At 42.5% G+C, this 17,296-nt stretch overlaps 2 pseudogenes; both read left to right on the top strand.

The window, feature by feature from the left end:
• Positions 1-532: 532 nt before the first annotated feature.
• Positions 533-1,458, top strand: LOC120432823 (annotated as a pseudogene).
• A 14,112-nt stretch (positions 1,459-15,570) lies between these two features.
• On the top strand, positions 15,571-16,255 carry LOC120432822 (annotated as a pseudogene).
• Positions 16,256-17,296: the final 1,041 nt, after the last annotated feature.

The following is a 17,296-nucleotide window of genomic DNA, read 5'->3' as shown; positions in this document are numbered from 1 at the left end:
TTAGTAAAGAAAGGACAGTTTTCACTTAACTGAATGCCTCACAAACAGACCTAGTACCTGTCACAGTCACATCACTTTAGGAGTTTTTAAGACATAGAGCAAAAATAATGGGATGTAGTCTTACTTGTTGCACTAACTACAGGTAATTGCCTCCTCAGCAAACAACAACTTTTCAATTCTTTTAGGTCAGTTATGTTGAGTTTACTACAAAGTCTCCTGAGTATACCAGCAATTACCTATTTAGAGGCATCGATACTGAGGAGAATGGGTACTAGGGGACGATGACAACACAGTACAGGGAAGTTTCATGTGTTATTGTTATTCTTAGTTGCTGTAAGCTACAAATTAATGATGCAGTCATTCCTCAGAAATCTGCAGTAAACGCAGCAGAAGACGTTTGGCTCTGGAACAGAATGGAAGGTTTCTCCACTGGATTTGATTTTGAGTTTTGATTTTTAAAAGGAAAATCTTACATTTATTAACAAAACTTTGATGAACTCTTAGAAGTACTTCAAACACATGTTTGTTCTCTATGGCAGGTAACAACTCAGTAAATGATGTTTTATTGCAGCGACCAGTTAATGACCGGGTCATTATCGTACAGATCCTGGTAATAATTTTCCTTTGCATCAACATGTTGCTCATCATGATCTTTGTTAAAAAGGAATCCTTTCACACATCTGCACGTTACATCTTGTTTTTTGTAACATTGCTGTCAGACAGTGTTTTGTTATTGGTGTCAGATGTTTTGCTTATATTGACCTATTTTGAATTTCCAATACAAGTGTGGTTGTGTATAATCCTCACTATTTTTGTGGTTATTTATAGTTCTGTCACACCGGTTACTCTGACAGCAATGACTCTGGAGCGCTATGTGGCCATTTGTATGCCCCTGCGTCATGGACAGCTGTGCTCCACACGCAGCACTATGTACTGTATCCTGATCATTCATGTTCTCAGCTCTGGCCCTTGCATAATTATTCTGTCCATGTTCTTTGCTTCTGCCTCACTTAACTTCTACAAGCAATCCATGATATGTAGTGTAGAGGCATTTACTTTTTACAGATGGCAGGATCATGTTCGATCAGCAGTGTATCAATTTTATTTCTTGATTATGGGCATCACTATTGCATACTCATATGTTCAAATAATGAAAGTGGCCAAAGCTGCATCAGGAGATAAAAAGAAGTTGACACATAAAGGACTCAAAACAGTGATCCTTCATGCTTTCCAGTTGTTGCTCTGTCTCATTCAACTGTGGTGCCCATTCATTGAAACTGCAGTGCTTCAGATTGATTTCAGGTTGTTTATAAATGTCAGATATTCTAACTACATTATGTTTAATATTGCTCCAAGGTGCCTGAGTCCTCTGATCTATGGCCTCAGGGATGAAAATTTTTTTCTTGTACTAAAACGTTTTATGCCTACTTCATCCTGTTCAAAATAAACATAATTTGAGTTACATCAGAAATATAAATGCTGCCATTCATATTTCCTCAGACCATACAGGAAATGACTGCTTCAATATGCAAGAATAATTTCATGTAATAATGATTAATTTTAAATTATTCGTAGTTTTGCAACTTGCTTTCCTGTATATGTTCAGTGATGCTATATTGTTATGCATTAAAAAAAAAACTCTTTGTGTGTACTTACATGTCACTTTTCAGGTAGAGTTTACACATAAGTTTAAAATGAGAAAACAAAATTTAAATAAATGTTAAGTCTAACTACACAATTTGTCCAAGAGAATTTTTTTTCCTGATAGGAGATGGTTCTCAGAACGAATTGTGGAGTTTTTATAATGTTGCAACTTGATTGATTTAGCTTTATCTGTTATGAATTGTTGCAACATAATTTAATTGAAATTTCCTAGTGATTGTGTATGTGCAACATAACATGACCTAAAACTATCATTATTAATCAGGATTATGTGACGAACAAATGATATATGACAACAAATACTACTTTTATTTTATTGCTGTTATGTGAATGGGGAAGAATATTGGAATAATGTTATTTGAATGGGTACTGATTAGAGATTAGATGAAGGATGGAATAGATTAGATGAAACTTTATTTATCCCTCAGCTGGGTTCCCCAGGAAATTCAGTTTCAGCACACCACACAGCATAGAAAAGTACTCTAGCAACCACCGACTGGTAAAACATCCTCCAGCCTGACATGCCTTCTGCAGATGTTAAAGACATCTCAGCCTCCTGAATGAAGAACCTACAGTCGGCTTTGGGCTTTTTATACAGGTGCTCTGTGTTGCATGACCAGTCCAGTTTGTTGTCCACCCACAGCCCGAGGTACTTGTACTTGTTGACCACCTCCACCTCTCATTCTATCCGAACTGGCAGTGGAACTGGTCTGGACCTCCCGAAGTCCACAACCAGTTCCTTGGTCTTTGAGGTGTTGAGTTGCAGGTGGTTTGTGTGACTCCATGTGACAAAGTTCCTCACCAGACTTCTGTACTCCTCTTCCTGATCATCCCAGATACACCCCATGATGGCTGTGTCGTCTGCAAACTTCTGAATATGGCATAATTCAGAGTTGTAGCAGAAGTCAGAGGTGTACAGGGTCAAGAGAAGAGGGGACAGCACAGTTCCCTGTGGTGCTCCTGTGCTGCTGACCACAGTGTCAGACGTGATGTCCTTCAGCCTGACGTACTGTGGTCTGTCAGTGAGGTAGTCGGAGATCCAAGCGCCCAGGCAGGGGTCCACCTGCATCCTGTTTAGTTTTTCCTGGAGCAGACAGGGCCGGATGGTATTAAAGGCACTGGAAAAGTCAAGAAACAGGATCCTGACCGTGCCTTTTCCCTTGTCCAGGTGTGAGTGGGCTCTATGTAGGAGGTACAGGATGGCATCCTCCACTCCGACATCCGCCTTGTATGCGAACTGTAGTGGGTCCTGGGCATGTTGTACCTGTGGTCGGAGGAGGTTGAGGAAGAGCCGCTCTAGAGTCTTCATAAGATGTGACGTCAGTGCCACCGGTCGGAAGTCATTCAGCTCATTGGGCGGTTCCTTTTGGGGGGTTACACAAACACAAACTCAGGGACACGTTTTACTTTGAAGGTCTGCTGTTTTTTTTCCTGTTTTACTTTGAAGGTCTGTGTCTCGCCATGCCCATTAGGTTCAGCTGCGTGTCATTTCCTGATTACCCTTGTGTGTATGTATAGTGTGTGTCTGCTCGTCATCGGTTCATCTGTGTTAACTGGTGTTCTCAGCTTCTCTCTGCTCTTTATCCCGTCTGTCTCCGTATATTATGATTTCAGGTTTGGTTTCTAGTTTTCCCAGTTTAGTTTATGTCTTGTTCATTCCTCACTTCCTGTTTGCCACTTTGCCACTCTGTAAATAAAGCTCACTCGCAACACAGCTTTTGCCAGCATTTGGGTCCTTTTTCACAACACCACACGACTGCTGCCACAGCCGTGATAGTACGAGGTGACCACACAATGAACCCAGCAGCATTCACAACTTCGAAGGAGCTCCTGGAGGAATTAAGTGATTCAGTTGCAAGGTGGATTAGCCTGTGGCTAGAGCATGAGGAGGAGGAGTTTCGTCGCGCCTTGGAGACCCAGCTACAGCGACTACTTTCTGGCCTCCCCTGGTTACTGGGATCGCTTCACCCACTCCAACAGAACTTCTTCCCTAACACACTTCACCTTCACCCCCCAGCCGCTTTCACTTTCCTGCTCAATTCAGCGGACAAGGCGCGACCCACCTCGGTGGATGTGGAGTTACCTGACGCGCCGGAGCCATCACCGAGGAGGAAGCGCTGCCAGCGTGTCACCGCACAGCCAGACTCGAGAACTCTCAAGCAGCCGGTTGTGGTGAGTGAGTGGGACACTTCGTCTTCCCCAGATTTTGGGACTTTTTCTTCTGGGGTTGTTCGTTGTGTGACAAGGGATATTAGCCATAGGGTACCTACCTCCATCATAACTGACCTCACCCAAGTTGGCATTTTCAAAACGTTAGTGAAAATAAAAAAACTGTGTTTCTTTTGCTCCTTCCGAGCCAGGACTTGATAACGCTGAGGCAGTTCATTCCGTGTATGTCTCTTCCAAGACAATAAAAATGGTAAATGGCCTGTATTTGTATAGCACTTTACTTAGTCCCTATGGACCCCAAGGCGCTTTACACTACATTCAGTCATCCACCCATTCACACACACATTCACACACTGGTGATGGCAAGCTACATTGTAGTCACAGCTGCCCTGGGGCACACTGACAGAGGCGAGGCACCACCAGTAGGCAACGGGTGAAGTGTCTTGCCCAAGGACACAACGACTGAGACTGTCGGAGCCGGGGCTCGAATCGGCAACCTTCCAATTACAAGACGAACTGCCAACTCTTGAGCCACGATCGCCCCACTCAGAGGATGTTAAGGACAGTTTTTCACGTGCTCCACTTATGCAGCAACCGGCATTGCAGTCAGCCAGTCAGGCTTCAACTCAGTTACTCACTCAGCCAGTAGCTTTGCCATTAGCCCAGCCTGTAGCTTTGCCACAGCCTCAACCAGTGGCAGTCCTAACCTGTTTAGCGCCCTCTTGTACTCCAGTATGAACACCCATCCCCCAACTCGAGGATCGCCACAACATAACCTAATAGACCTACACCTTAGTTCACAGATTCAGTTTGTCTAAGGTGTATTTCTGGGATTTCACACAACCCAGGATTCAAATCATGAATACATAATGGGCTTGGATTTACAACATTATGAATGAAATGTGCTCTATTTGGAAGCAGCCGGCCCCTCCCCTTTCGACGGGTTGTGTGTGAGACTTTAAATCATCAAACTGTAAATTATACATTTTAAATTGTTATTGATCCCTTTGCCCCTAGTCCTAAAGTGTATATTTATTTTCTTACTGTTCTTATATTTATTGATTGTTTACTTGCACTGCTGTAACTGGAGCCTCCTCGTCTGGTCTCTCTATATACTGGACTGTATGTAGCGGAGATGACAATAAAGTTTACTTTGACTTCAGCAGCGAGCAGGCGCACCGAGGGCTCTCGCGCTCACTTTTCCCGTATAGAATTTCGGAAAAAAAAACATCGGTGCAAATTATAAGTCTGTATCATGATGTCTGGTGTTTTCGTGTTTGTTGGTTTGTTTTTATTTTGTTTTATTTTGCGAGTTGGTTATTAGATGCTGCTCCAGCCAGCCAGAGAATCCCCCGCCGCCCCGCCCTCTCCTCCCTGTGCCGCAAGCAGCAGGCGCATCTCGCAAACAGAGGGCGCCCTTACTCCCAGCAAATGGGCGATAGAAAACCGATCGGTACCTATGCCACTCCCAATATGCACTGGCATGATGTCGGGCACCATGAGTACGAGCAAATGTATTTATTTAATTTTTGCCGATGCCTTGATGCCGCCCTCCACCACGATGCCGCCCCGTATCAAAAACCGCTACTGGCCTCAACAGTCATCTACTCATTTTCACCCCAACCATTACTTCAGCGTTTAGCCACTCATCAGTTCAGCCATTAGCCCACTTATCAGCTCAGCCATCAGCTTTGCTGTCAATACAGCCTCTAGCACAGCCTGTAGCTCAATCCTCAGTTCAGTCCTTAGCTCCAACCACCTACTGGGCCATCACCTTCACCCGCTTCTGCTGTGCTTAGGTCTATGTCACTGCAGCCCGTAAGGGACTGATTTTCTACCACCTCTTCTAAGCAGAGAGACAAACATATTAATAATGTAATGGCTCCTCAAAAGCTGGCTAGTTTAGAGACAATAACTCTCTCCAGGGCCTCCCCAGAGACGGGTTTCAGCCCTCAGTTGACTCTCAACCCCTGGAGGCTAAGAAGCCTGCTGAGGTCTGCACCCTGCTGTCGCTGCCTAAGCGGAGTCAGTGCTCTACGCAGCTCCAGCCTGCTTTGCGTGTGCCAGAGGACTCTGTGCCTGCTGGTTATGCCTTGTGTGTGCTAGAGGACCCTGTGTCTGCTGGTTTTGCCTCGTGTGTGCCAGAGGACCCCGTGCCTGCCAGTTTTGCTTCATGTGTGCCAGAGGACTCTGCGCATGCTGGTTTTGCTTTGTGTTTGCCAGATGACTCCATGCCTGCTGGTTTTGCTTTGTGTTCGCCAGAGGACTCCACGCCTGCTGGTTCTGTGCCTTCTTCCGCTGGGGGGGCTCCGAGGAACTGCTTCAGCTTCCGGCTTCGGCTGAGGAGTCTGAGGAACCGCTCCAGCCTCCGGCTTCTGTTGGGGGGTCAGAGAAGCCCGTCCAGCCATCACCGTTGCCTGCAGCGCCACCACCTGCGGTTTCTACACTGTCACCTGCAGCACCACCACCTGCGGTTTCCACACCGTCACGTGCAGCGTAATCCTCGTCCTGCCTCATCTGGTCCTGCTTCGTCTGGTACTGCGGCCACCATGCCACCATCCGGTCCACATCCAGCGCCTTACCATCACCGGCCACGTCTCAGGCCGCTGCCTGGACACCATCGCCGCCGTGGACGGCTTTCTGAACGGTGTTCACCACCGCCACCGCTGTCTTCCGCGCGACCAGCTTTTGGATCTACCTCACCTGTGTCGCCGCCGCCGTCTTTTGCACGATCGACCTCCAGAACTGTGTGTACACCACCGCTGCTTTCCGCACAGGTGGTCCCCTTGTTACGTCCCCACATGAAGGCTAGGCGAAGAAGGTCGGGGACAGTAACAATTGGATCCGGATTGGAATGAAAAGGATGCCAGGCAGAAGTGTTTAACACAAAATAAGTCTTTATTATAACCAATAAACCAATAACCATATAAACAGTATCAACAGAAAGAGGCAGCAACGCTGCTTTGACGATAAATCAGACAGGCCAACCCAAAGAAATGGTGGCCGCTTCAACTAAGAAAACAATTATAAGGATTCAACAGAAAAAGACAGCAACACTGCTATTAGCAATAAACCAATCCAAAGAAAAGGAGGCCGCTTCACCTACAAGAAACCACTGCCCAGTTGAAAGCTACTCACAAAATAGCCACGCACAGTGGGGCTGGTCACACACGCACAGCAGGCCTTTTCCACACCTAGGCCAGAATCACACACAGACCAGCGCAGAGGAAATCCACCAAAAGCCTCTCCCACCCACATTGCTCTCCTCCAGCTTATATCACCACTGGAGGGTAATTGGTGGTAAAGAGGGCAGATGAGCAGCAGGTGTGTCCTAAAAGAGAAGGCAGGGGCAGAGAGAGACAAGGGAGGGCAAGAAGGAAGGAGGAGGAGAGGAGAGGACAACACCACGCCCACACACTCCCACAGCCTCACAGGATGCAACACCCCTGTTCTATTGAGTCACCATCACCTTCTGCGTGGCTGCCCCCCCTAACTGTTTCACCCTGGGATCCTGTGCTGTCAACCTCTGGGTCAGCCACCTGAACTCTAGTGTGGGTAAGAAACCTTTTGTGTGGACTCTTGGGGCTCTGTTTTGGTTTTGGTCCTCCTTCACAACACCACATGACTGCTGCCGCAGCCGTGACACTTTCATTGTATCAACATGTTGACCTCTTTTCAAAAAGAATGCTTTTACATCTGCTCACTACCTCTTATTTTTGTCACATTACTGTCAGACAGCTTTTTGTTACTTATGAGTGATATCCTACTTTCAGATGTTAATTCCAAGTTTGATTGTGTCTCTTTTGTGCTTGTGTATTTTATTGTCACACCAGTTACTCTAACAGCAATGATTCTGGTGATTTCCATCCTCTACATCAGGGGTCGGCAACCCTAGGCACGCGTGCCACCGTTGGCACGCGAAGGGTTAACTGATGGCACACACGACCATAGCTGGACTGGCCATCGGGCATACCGGGCATTTGCTCGGTGGCCCGATGATTTTTTTTTTTTTTTTTTGGTGGTGGACTGACCAGACGCTGGTCGGTGTGTAAAAATAACTCAGTTGTTTGGTGTTGGCCATGGCGGAGCTTCCACAGATTCAGTAAAATTAACAAGTGGTGGAGGCCAGCAGGTGGATGAGGGAAGGGGAGGCAGGAGGAGAGACCCTAGGCAGCCGCCCGGTCGGGCGTCAGGTGAACTAAACTTCAGGTAAGAAGTTATGACCTGCAGTCTATCTGGGTCAGATATAAACCAAGTTTAGGTGGAGTTTATTTTCGTTGTGCTGACTTTTTACAGTCAGTTACAATAACTCGTACTGCGTGCTAGCTACCATGACGGAATTTATATACAGCTGGGCGGGTGCTATGATTTTATTGATAGTGAACTTTATTTTATTCATAAGGTTAGTTAGTAGAGTTGCCAACCATCCCGTACAAACGGAATCGTCCGGCATTCAGAGAAATTATTACGCGTTTCGTGTTGAGCTGAGAAGGAACACAGTTTGTCCCGTACTTCAGCCAGGATGGAAAAAGACACACAGCTGGAGTTATTCTGTGTCTTTGCTGCACAGCTGCATCTTCTTCTCCTCTCATTCTCTCCCCTCCCTCTCCTGTTGCTACTTCAATCATGAAACTGATCAATGATCAGCTGATCAGCTTTTCTCTCTTGTTTGTTTATCGCTCACTTTGCGCCAGAAAGAGGAAACTGCCGGATGTCGCACTAAACAACAGCAGCACCTTTAAGCTTGGTCAGCTGTTGTTAGAATGTATTTAATATTACTTTCTAGTATCAGCTGATGTTTGCTGGAGCCACAGCTGTAAAAACTGCTGGTCATGATATCGGTTTGTATATCTGGTGAGAGGGAAACATGAAGATGAAACCAGGAGATGTCCTTACTGAATCATCAGAGCTGAACAGGTGATGGAGAAACAGGTTTACCTTTTAGGTGACATGAATGAGTTGGAAGGAAGTTATGAACTGTTTCTGAGAGACAAATAACACCAGGATCCTTTTCTATGTAGCTGACAGCTGGTAACTGTGCAGGGGCGGATCTAGGAAAGTTTTGCCAGGGGGCCAGGTAGGGTATTAACAGGGAAAGGGGGGCACAAAGAAATACTTTCTTATTCTCATTTAAAATGTCTGGCTGTTATTAAATAATTATCTGAAGCTTACAACCAAAGTTTTTATCTGACGTAAAATGAATAGAAATCATACATTTACCAACAAGATAAAGTACATCACTGTCACAACAGCGTTTGTTTTCATTCAAAGGCTTTATGGCTTTAATATCTGGGGGGGGGTGTCTTTAGTCAAAATGCATCCATAGACTCGAGACACAATGCATTTTTGGGACTTTCAGGTGTATGGACCAATGTTTTATTTTCTGATCAAACCAGAAATCTTTAATGAGCAGCTAGATTTGTCTTGCATTAACTGGCTGAGTTAATGCCAGTTAATGCGACATCGAAGCAGCTGGAATCCACAGCTGTGCATGTTCATGGAGCTTGCATTTTCACCTGCTGGACATCACTACCTGACAAGTTTAACTGTCTTCAGAACACTGCAGAGGCCTTATTGACAGTATTTGGCTCTACATATCTGTGTGAGCAGATTTTCTCTCACATGAGTGTCCTCAGGTAGCCGTCTGAATGCTGGACACTCGGAGACCTGTGTCTCTGAGTGGGAGACCAGAGATCACATTAACATGTGTGTCTCTGTATTCACAAACATACCATATTGGCCCAGTTTATTTTTCTTATCATTGTTGTGAGGAGACCATAAATAGCATTTGTATTTTCTGTTGTACAGTTCATTTGCTGTTATGGAGTTCTTGTTATGAATAAAAGTGTCTTTTTTTTTCAAAATAGCTGATAACTATTCGCTGATAGCTGCCAACATTTGCAAACAAATATAATTCTATAAAGTGGTAATGTGTAACTGTTCATATAGAGCGTTATTAAATTTATTGCTAATGCAATCATATGACACACTGACTTCTGAGGAAATTTTAAATGGCACTCGCCATGAGAAAGGTTGCCTACCCCTGCTCTACATTGACAGTACACTGTTTATACGGTCTTTATATTAGACACTATACAGTTTTAATGAAGGTGGAATTCAGTCAGTGCATCTAAGCATCATCAGCTAAACCTCATATGAATCTCTGCTGCACTAGGTTGCACAGATGCAACCTAACTCTGAGCATGCAACCACAGCCACTGTGCAGCAGTTACACACTGTTCTTTACTTAAAATCCATCACAGCAAGCTAACCTGTGTATCCTGCAGTCATTGTGGTGTTGCGACAAACAACTAAAACAAAAACAAAAAGTAATTAATTATAGTTACTAGTTACTTCCTCAAAAAAGTAACTGAGTTAGTAACTGAGTTACAAGATTCTAAAAGTAATTAATTACTTGAAAAGTAACTATTACTTTACGTTAAAAAAAATGTTTAACTCTCTGGGGTCTAGGGTGTTATTGGCCATTTTAACTACTTTTGATTTGACCTCTACATTTCACTGTTAAAAACTATTTACTTTGCCCTGTTTGGTATCATTCTTTTCAGCACAACCTCACATGTCTGAATTTACAGTTATGTTTTCAGTTTGACATATGTATTAACACAACTGATCTAAAATCAGACAAAAAAACGTAAAATCTGAGTAGAAAAAGTTATATTTTTTACTGTAACAACCACAAACAGGTTTATTGAATCATATTTCATAAATTTAAATGCAAATATAAATTGTCATATAAACTATTTACATAACAATCAGGTGTTCTGCATTTAATAAGATGCCACACAAATTATTTGTGCCACTCCAAAAAAAAAATAATTTCTGTCCACTATAAAGGAGCACATCACAAGCCTGATACCTAGAGACAGCAGTCACCTCATTGTTCTGACACACAACACAAAACTACCCAGATAGCAAACATCCATTGAAACAATGTTAAATCAATATCAGACAATTCTATTAAATCAACGTTGAAATCTGATATTGTTTTAACGTCACTTTTGCACCCTCTGTTAATGTTGAAACAATGTCAGAATTTGATAATGAATCATTGTTGAATGCTGACATTAAACGTCAAATTTTCAAACACTTTTAATGTTGAAACAATGTTAGAGTTTGATATTGAATCACTGTTGAACTCTGATGTTGATTTTCCATCACTTTTGCACAGTGCTGGACTGGGACAAAAAATCGGCCCGGGCATTTTGACTAGAGCCCGGCCCACCAGGATAGAGATTGAAAATGTGACGTCATTCAGGGGTAAAACCGCAAAGGATTCTGGGAACTTGAGGCAAGCGGTACTAGCGCACGCAGGCTTTCAATTGAACTCAGTTACACAGCGATAAAAAGAAACCCAAAAAATGGCAAGAAGCTGTTGTATTATTAACTGCAATAGCCGGTCGCATGACAGCCACGGGAAGCCGACGAGTAAAGAGATCGGGTTTTTTTTTTTTATCGGATTACGTCGTTGAAGAGAAATTGTTTAAGCCATGTTTCCGAAGTAAAAGCCGACGGATGGTCTGGATATACCAAATATAACGTCTCAGAACACTCCAGCTCACATGTTAGTCTGCTCCAAGCATTTCCACAAAGGTCAGTGTTTTGTAGCAGTTAATATGTCATTTTTCATAACCAGTGTTGGGACTAACGCGTTATTAAGTAACGCGTTACAGTAACTACGTTATTATTGTGGTAACGAGCACGGTAACTAGTTATTATGCCAAAACCAGGAACGCGTTACTCGTTACTGGGATTTAGATAGGCTCGTTACTCGTTACTTCGTGTGGTGGATATCGCGGATCTTCCACAGATTCAATAACATTAGCAAGTGGTGGAAGCCAGCAGGTGGATGAAGGAAAAGGGAGGCAAGAGGAGAGACCCGAGGCAGCCACCGGTCCGAGTGTCAGGTGAACTGAACTTCAGGTAAGAAGTTATGACCTGCAGTCTATCGGAGTCAGATATAAACCAAGTTTAGGTGGAGTTTATTTTCGGTATGCTGACATTTTCGTACATGTGCTAGCTAGCATGACGGAGTTTCTATACAGCTGTGTGGGTGCTATGTTACTGATGTTGAACTTTATTTTGTTCATACGGTTAATTATTAGAGTTGCCAACCGTCCCGTAAAAACAGAATCGTCTGGTATTCAGAGAAAATATTACGTGTTTCGTACTGAGGTGAAAAGGAACACAGTTTGTCCCGGACTTCAGCTACAATGAAAAAGACACAAAGCTGAAGCTGCACAGCTGCCTCTTCTTCTCTCATTCTCTCCTCTCCTGTTTCTACTTCAATCACGAAACTGATCAATGATCAGCTGATCGGCTTTTCTCTCTTGTTTATTTATCGCTCACTTTGCGCCAGAAAGAGGAAACCAGCGGATGTGGCGTTAAACAACAGCAGCACGTTTAAGCTTGATCAGCTGTTGTTAGAATTTATTTAATATTAATTGCTAGTATCAGCTGATGTTTGCTGGAGCCACAGCTGTAAAGCTGCTGGTCATGATATCGGTTTGGTTATCTGGTGAGAGGAAACATGCAGATGAAACCAGGAGATGTCCTTACTGAATCATCAGAGCTGAACAGGTGATGGAGAAACAGGTTTACCTGTTAGGTGACATGAATGAGTTGAAGTTATGAACTGTTTCTGAGAGACAAATAACACCAGGATCCTTTTCTATGTAGCTGACAGCTGGTAACTGTGCAGGGGCGGGTCTAGCAGGGGCCAGGTAGGGCATTTACAGGGAAAGGGGGGACAAGGAAATACTTTTCTTTATTATTCTCATTTAAAATGTCTCGCTTTAAAAAAATAATTATCTGAGTCTTACAACAAACAATTGATAGATTGATACATATATACCATCAGAACAGTGTACATCACTGTCACAACAGTGTTTGTTTTCATTCAAAGGCTTTATGATTTTTCCTATAATGGTGGGCGGTCTCTAGTCAAAATGCCCGGACGATTTTTTGTCCCAGTCCAGCCCTGGATGCAGCTCATCTGCAGTCTGGTGTTACCTACATCTTCCTATTCAGAAGGCAGAATTTCCAAGTTCTGAGTACAATCAAAAGCACCACGTCTGCAGTTTTTGTGTTGGATGTAAAAAGCAGGCTAGAATCATGGCGGCGGTCAACGACGGTCCAGGCGTGGGATTTCTCTCGTGGAAATGTGCACATTATTTTTCCTTTCTGTTGATAGGTGGCACAGTGCACTTGTGGCAAGTAAGCAAGCTAGAAGACTGGCAATCTTGCTGGGTATCCAGTTACGGAAGCAACACATTAACAAGAGAATTCTGAGTAAAACCAAAGTTACTTTCCTAGTAACTAGTTACTTTGAAAGTAACGAGTAACTTGAAGTAACTGAGTTACTTTTTAGAGAAGTAACTAGTAATGTAACTAAGTTACTAATTTAAAGTAACTTACCCAAAACTGTTCATAACATAATTGGTGATATAGGTTACAAGCAAGTCTGGCGCTGAACAGAAATTGTCGCGCTATGCTCCTTTATTTATTGTGCATTAATAGTGAATTGTCCTGACACAATATTGCGTTTCGCTTCTGTTTTTACCATGGTACATTGACAAAAACATATACTTTTATTCACAGGATAAAACAGTTTTTGCATCACTAATTGCCCAGTGCGATTACAACATACAATATTATTGTCACTGCTACATTTCTGTAATGCGTGCAGAAATTATTTCCACTACTAATTAATTACCGTTGAGCTCAAAGGTTATATTAATAAACGGTTAACGAATGTGTATTTATGAAGACGATTTGTGAGACTGGTAAACTTACCTTTGTTTGTACGATGGTCTTTCGTTCTACACAGTGCATTTCAAGGTCCTGTACCCATCCGTCGGTAAACTGTACCCGGGCTTGTTGCAGTGACCTGAAGTTACTAAACTTCATGACTGTATGCACTCACTCCAAGAACCGTATAATTATAAATCTGAGCGTGGTTAAAGTTGGGCAGCATGCTAACATCTTTTGTCCACTCTGTGTGCTTGTAAGGGTCTGACCCTTTCACTCCTTTGATTTTTTTCCTCGTATCTTTTCTTTGCCTTTTCGTCGAGTCTCTCTTTGTGCGGTCCGGCATTGTTCTCCTTAGTTTTGTACATTCCTTTTTGTGCGGCAAAGAAAAACCAAGAAGGTATTGGAACCGAGAATGAACGTTTCGCGGTGCTGCAAATGCTTGCATTTGATGCGGTACTGGATTGTTTTGCCTCGAGTTCCCGGCATGCAATGCGCGAAAGTCACGTGATCTGTCAATCGCTATAGGAAAACCTTAAATTAAGACCAAGAACACTAGAGGTGAGACATGATCATTAATTAATATTAAAATTAATAAATGGCAGATTTAGTGATATTTTCATAAACACCTCCTTTCCTTTTTTGTTCTCCATTTTCTTTAGTTCGTCTATAAGATTGCTAAACAAGGGGAGGGTGCATCCGGCCTCCTCGGCTGTAATTGGTCCAGCCCAGAGTCGATCATGACCAATTGGCCAATCCAACACCTTTCATTATATATACACCCTTGAGAATGCATCAAGACATATACACCCTTCCTAAAAAAAAAAAAAAAAAATCCATCGGCCCATAAAAACAAAAAATCGCCAGCGGCCCACCGGGCAAATGCCCGGTATGCCCGATGGCCAGTCCACTATGCCTATATTAGCCACAAATGGGACCATGAAGTCTCTGCTGGGTGGGTTACAGATGAGCTGAAGTAGCCAGATATCTTTAAAACACACCTAGCATCAGTAAACCTACCAACTGCTCAATCTATGTGTGATCAGTTTTAGGATATAAATGTCTAATGTTTTTCAAGTCTTTCTTACATGTGTTATGCACTTGTCTCTATACAGTTTAATATAATCAAAGGCAGAAAAAAAATACAAAACTCTGCTATTTTAAACTTTCTCATTTATGGTAAATTAAGAGACAATGCTTAGTAAAGAAAGGACAGTTTTCACTTAACTGAATGCCTCACAAACAGACCTAGTACCTGTCACAGTCACATCACTTTAGGAGTTTTTAAGACATAGAGCAAAAATAATGGGATGTAGTCTTACTTGTTGCACTAACTAAAGGTAATTGCCTCCTCAGCAAACAACAACTTTTCAATTCTTTTAGGTCAGTTATGTTGAGTTTACTACAAAGTCTCCTGAGTATACCAGCAATTACCTATTTAGAGGCATCGATACTGAGGAGAATGGGTACTAGGGGACGATGACAACACAGTACAGGGAAGTTTCATGTGTTATTGTTATTCTTAGTTGCTGTAAGCTACAAATTAATGATGCAGTCATTCCTCAGAAAACTGCAGTAAACGCAGCAGAAGACGTTTGGCCCTGGAACAGAATGGAAGGTTTCTCCACTGGATTTGATTTTGAGTTTTGATTTTTAAAAGGAAAATCTTACATTTATTAACAAAACTTTGATGAACTCTTAGAAGTACTTCAAACACATGTTTGTTCTCTATGGCAGGTAACAACTCAGTAAATGATGTTTTATTGCAGCGACCAGTCGATGACCGTGTCATTATCGTACAGATCCTGGTAATAATTTTCCTTTGCATCAACATGTTGCTCATCGTGATCTTTGTTAAAAAGGAATCCTTTCACACATCTGCACGTTACATCTTGTTTTTTGTAACACTGCTGTCAGACAGTGTTTTGTTATTGGTATCAGATGTTTTGCTTATATTGACCTATTTTGAAATTACAATGCAAGTGTGGTTGTGTATAACTATCTCTGTTGTTGTACTTCTTTACTTCATTGTCACACCAGTTACTCTGACAGCAATGACTCTGGAGCGCTATGTGGCCATTTGTATGCCCCTGCGTCATGGACAGCTGTGCTCCACACGCAGCACTATGTACTGTATCCTGATCATTCATCTTCTCAGCTCTGGCCCTTGTATAATTATTCTGTCCATGTTCTTTGCTTCTGCCTCACTTAACTTCTACAAGCAATCCATGATATGTAGTGTAGAGGCATTTACTCTTTACAGATGGCAGGATCATGTTCGATCAGCAGTGTATCAATTTTATTTCTTGATTATGGGCACCACTATTGCTTACTCATATGTTCAAATAATGAAAGTGGCCAAAGCTGCATCAGGAGAGAAAAAGAAGTTGACACATAAAGGACTCAAAACAGTGATCCTTCATGCTTTCCAGTTGTTGCTCTGTCTCATTCAACTGTGGTGCCCATTCATTGAAACTGCAGTGCTTCAGATTGATTTCAGGTTGTTTGTAAATGTCAGATATTCTAACTACATTATGTTTAATATTGCTCCAAGGTGCCTGAGTCCTCTGATCTATGGCCTCAGGGATGAAAATTTTTTTCTTGTACTAAAAAGTCTTATGCCTACTTCATCCTGTTCAAAATAAACATAATTTGAGTTACATCAGAAATATAAATGCTGCCATTCATATTTCCTCAGACCATACAGGAAATGACTGCTTCAATATGCAAGAATAATTTAATGTAATAATGATTAATTTTAAATTATTCGTAGTTTTGCAACTTGCTTTCCTGTATATGCTCAGTGATGCTATATTGTTATGCATTAAAAAAAAAAAACTCTTTGTGTGTACTTACATGTCACTTTTCAGGTGCAGTTTACACATAAGTTTAAAATGAGAAAACAAAATTTAAATAAATGTTAAGTGTAACTACACAATTTGTCCAAGAGAATTTTTTTTCCTGATAGGAGATGGTTCTCAGAACGAATTGTGGAGTTTTTATAATGTTGCAACTTGATTGATTTAGCTTTATCTGTTATGAATTGTTGCAACATAATTTAATTGAAATTTCCAAGTGATTGTGTATGTGCAACATAACAAGACCTAAAAATATCATTATTGATCAGGATTATGTGACGAACAAATGATATATGACAACAAATACTACTTTTATTTTATTGCTGTTATGTGAATGGGGAAGAATGATGAAGGATGGAATAATGTTATGCTCCCCCAGCACACCACAGCATAGAAAAGTACTCTAGCAACCACCGACTGGTAAAACATCCTCAGGAGCCTTCTGCAGATGTTAAAAGACCTCAGCCTCCTGAAGAAGTACAGTCGGCTTTGGGCTTTTTTTATACAGGTGCTCTGTGTTGCATGACCAGTCCAGTTTGTTGTCCACCCACAGCCCGAGGTACTTGTACTTGTTGACCACCTCCACCTCTCCTTCTATCCGAACTGGCAGTGGAACTGGTCTGGACCTCCCGAAGTCCACAACCAGTTCCTTGGTCTTTGAGGTGTTGAGTTGCAGGTGGTTTGTGTGACTCCATGTGACAAAGTTCCTCACCAGACTTCTGTACTCCTCTTCCTGATCATCCCAGATACACCCCATGATGGCTGTGTCGTCTGCAAACTTCTGAATATGGCATAATTCAGAGTTGTAGCAGAAGTCAGAGGTGTACAGGGTCAAGAGA

This window comes from Oreochromis aureus, linkage group 14, assembly GCF_013358895.1.
Source record: "Oreochromis aureus strain Israel breed Guangdong linkage group 14, ZZ_aureus, whole genome shotgun sequence".
Taxonomy (NCBI): Eukaryota; Metazoa; Chordata; class Actinopteri; order Cichliformes; family Cichlidae; genus Oreochromis; species Oreochromis aureus.
This window is presented reverse-complemented; position numbering and strand designations above follow the sequence as displayed.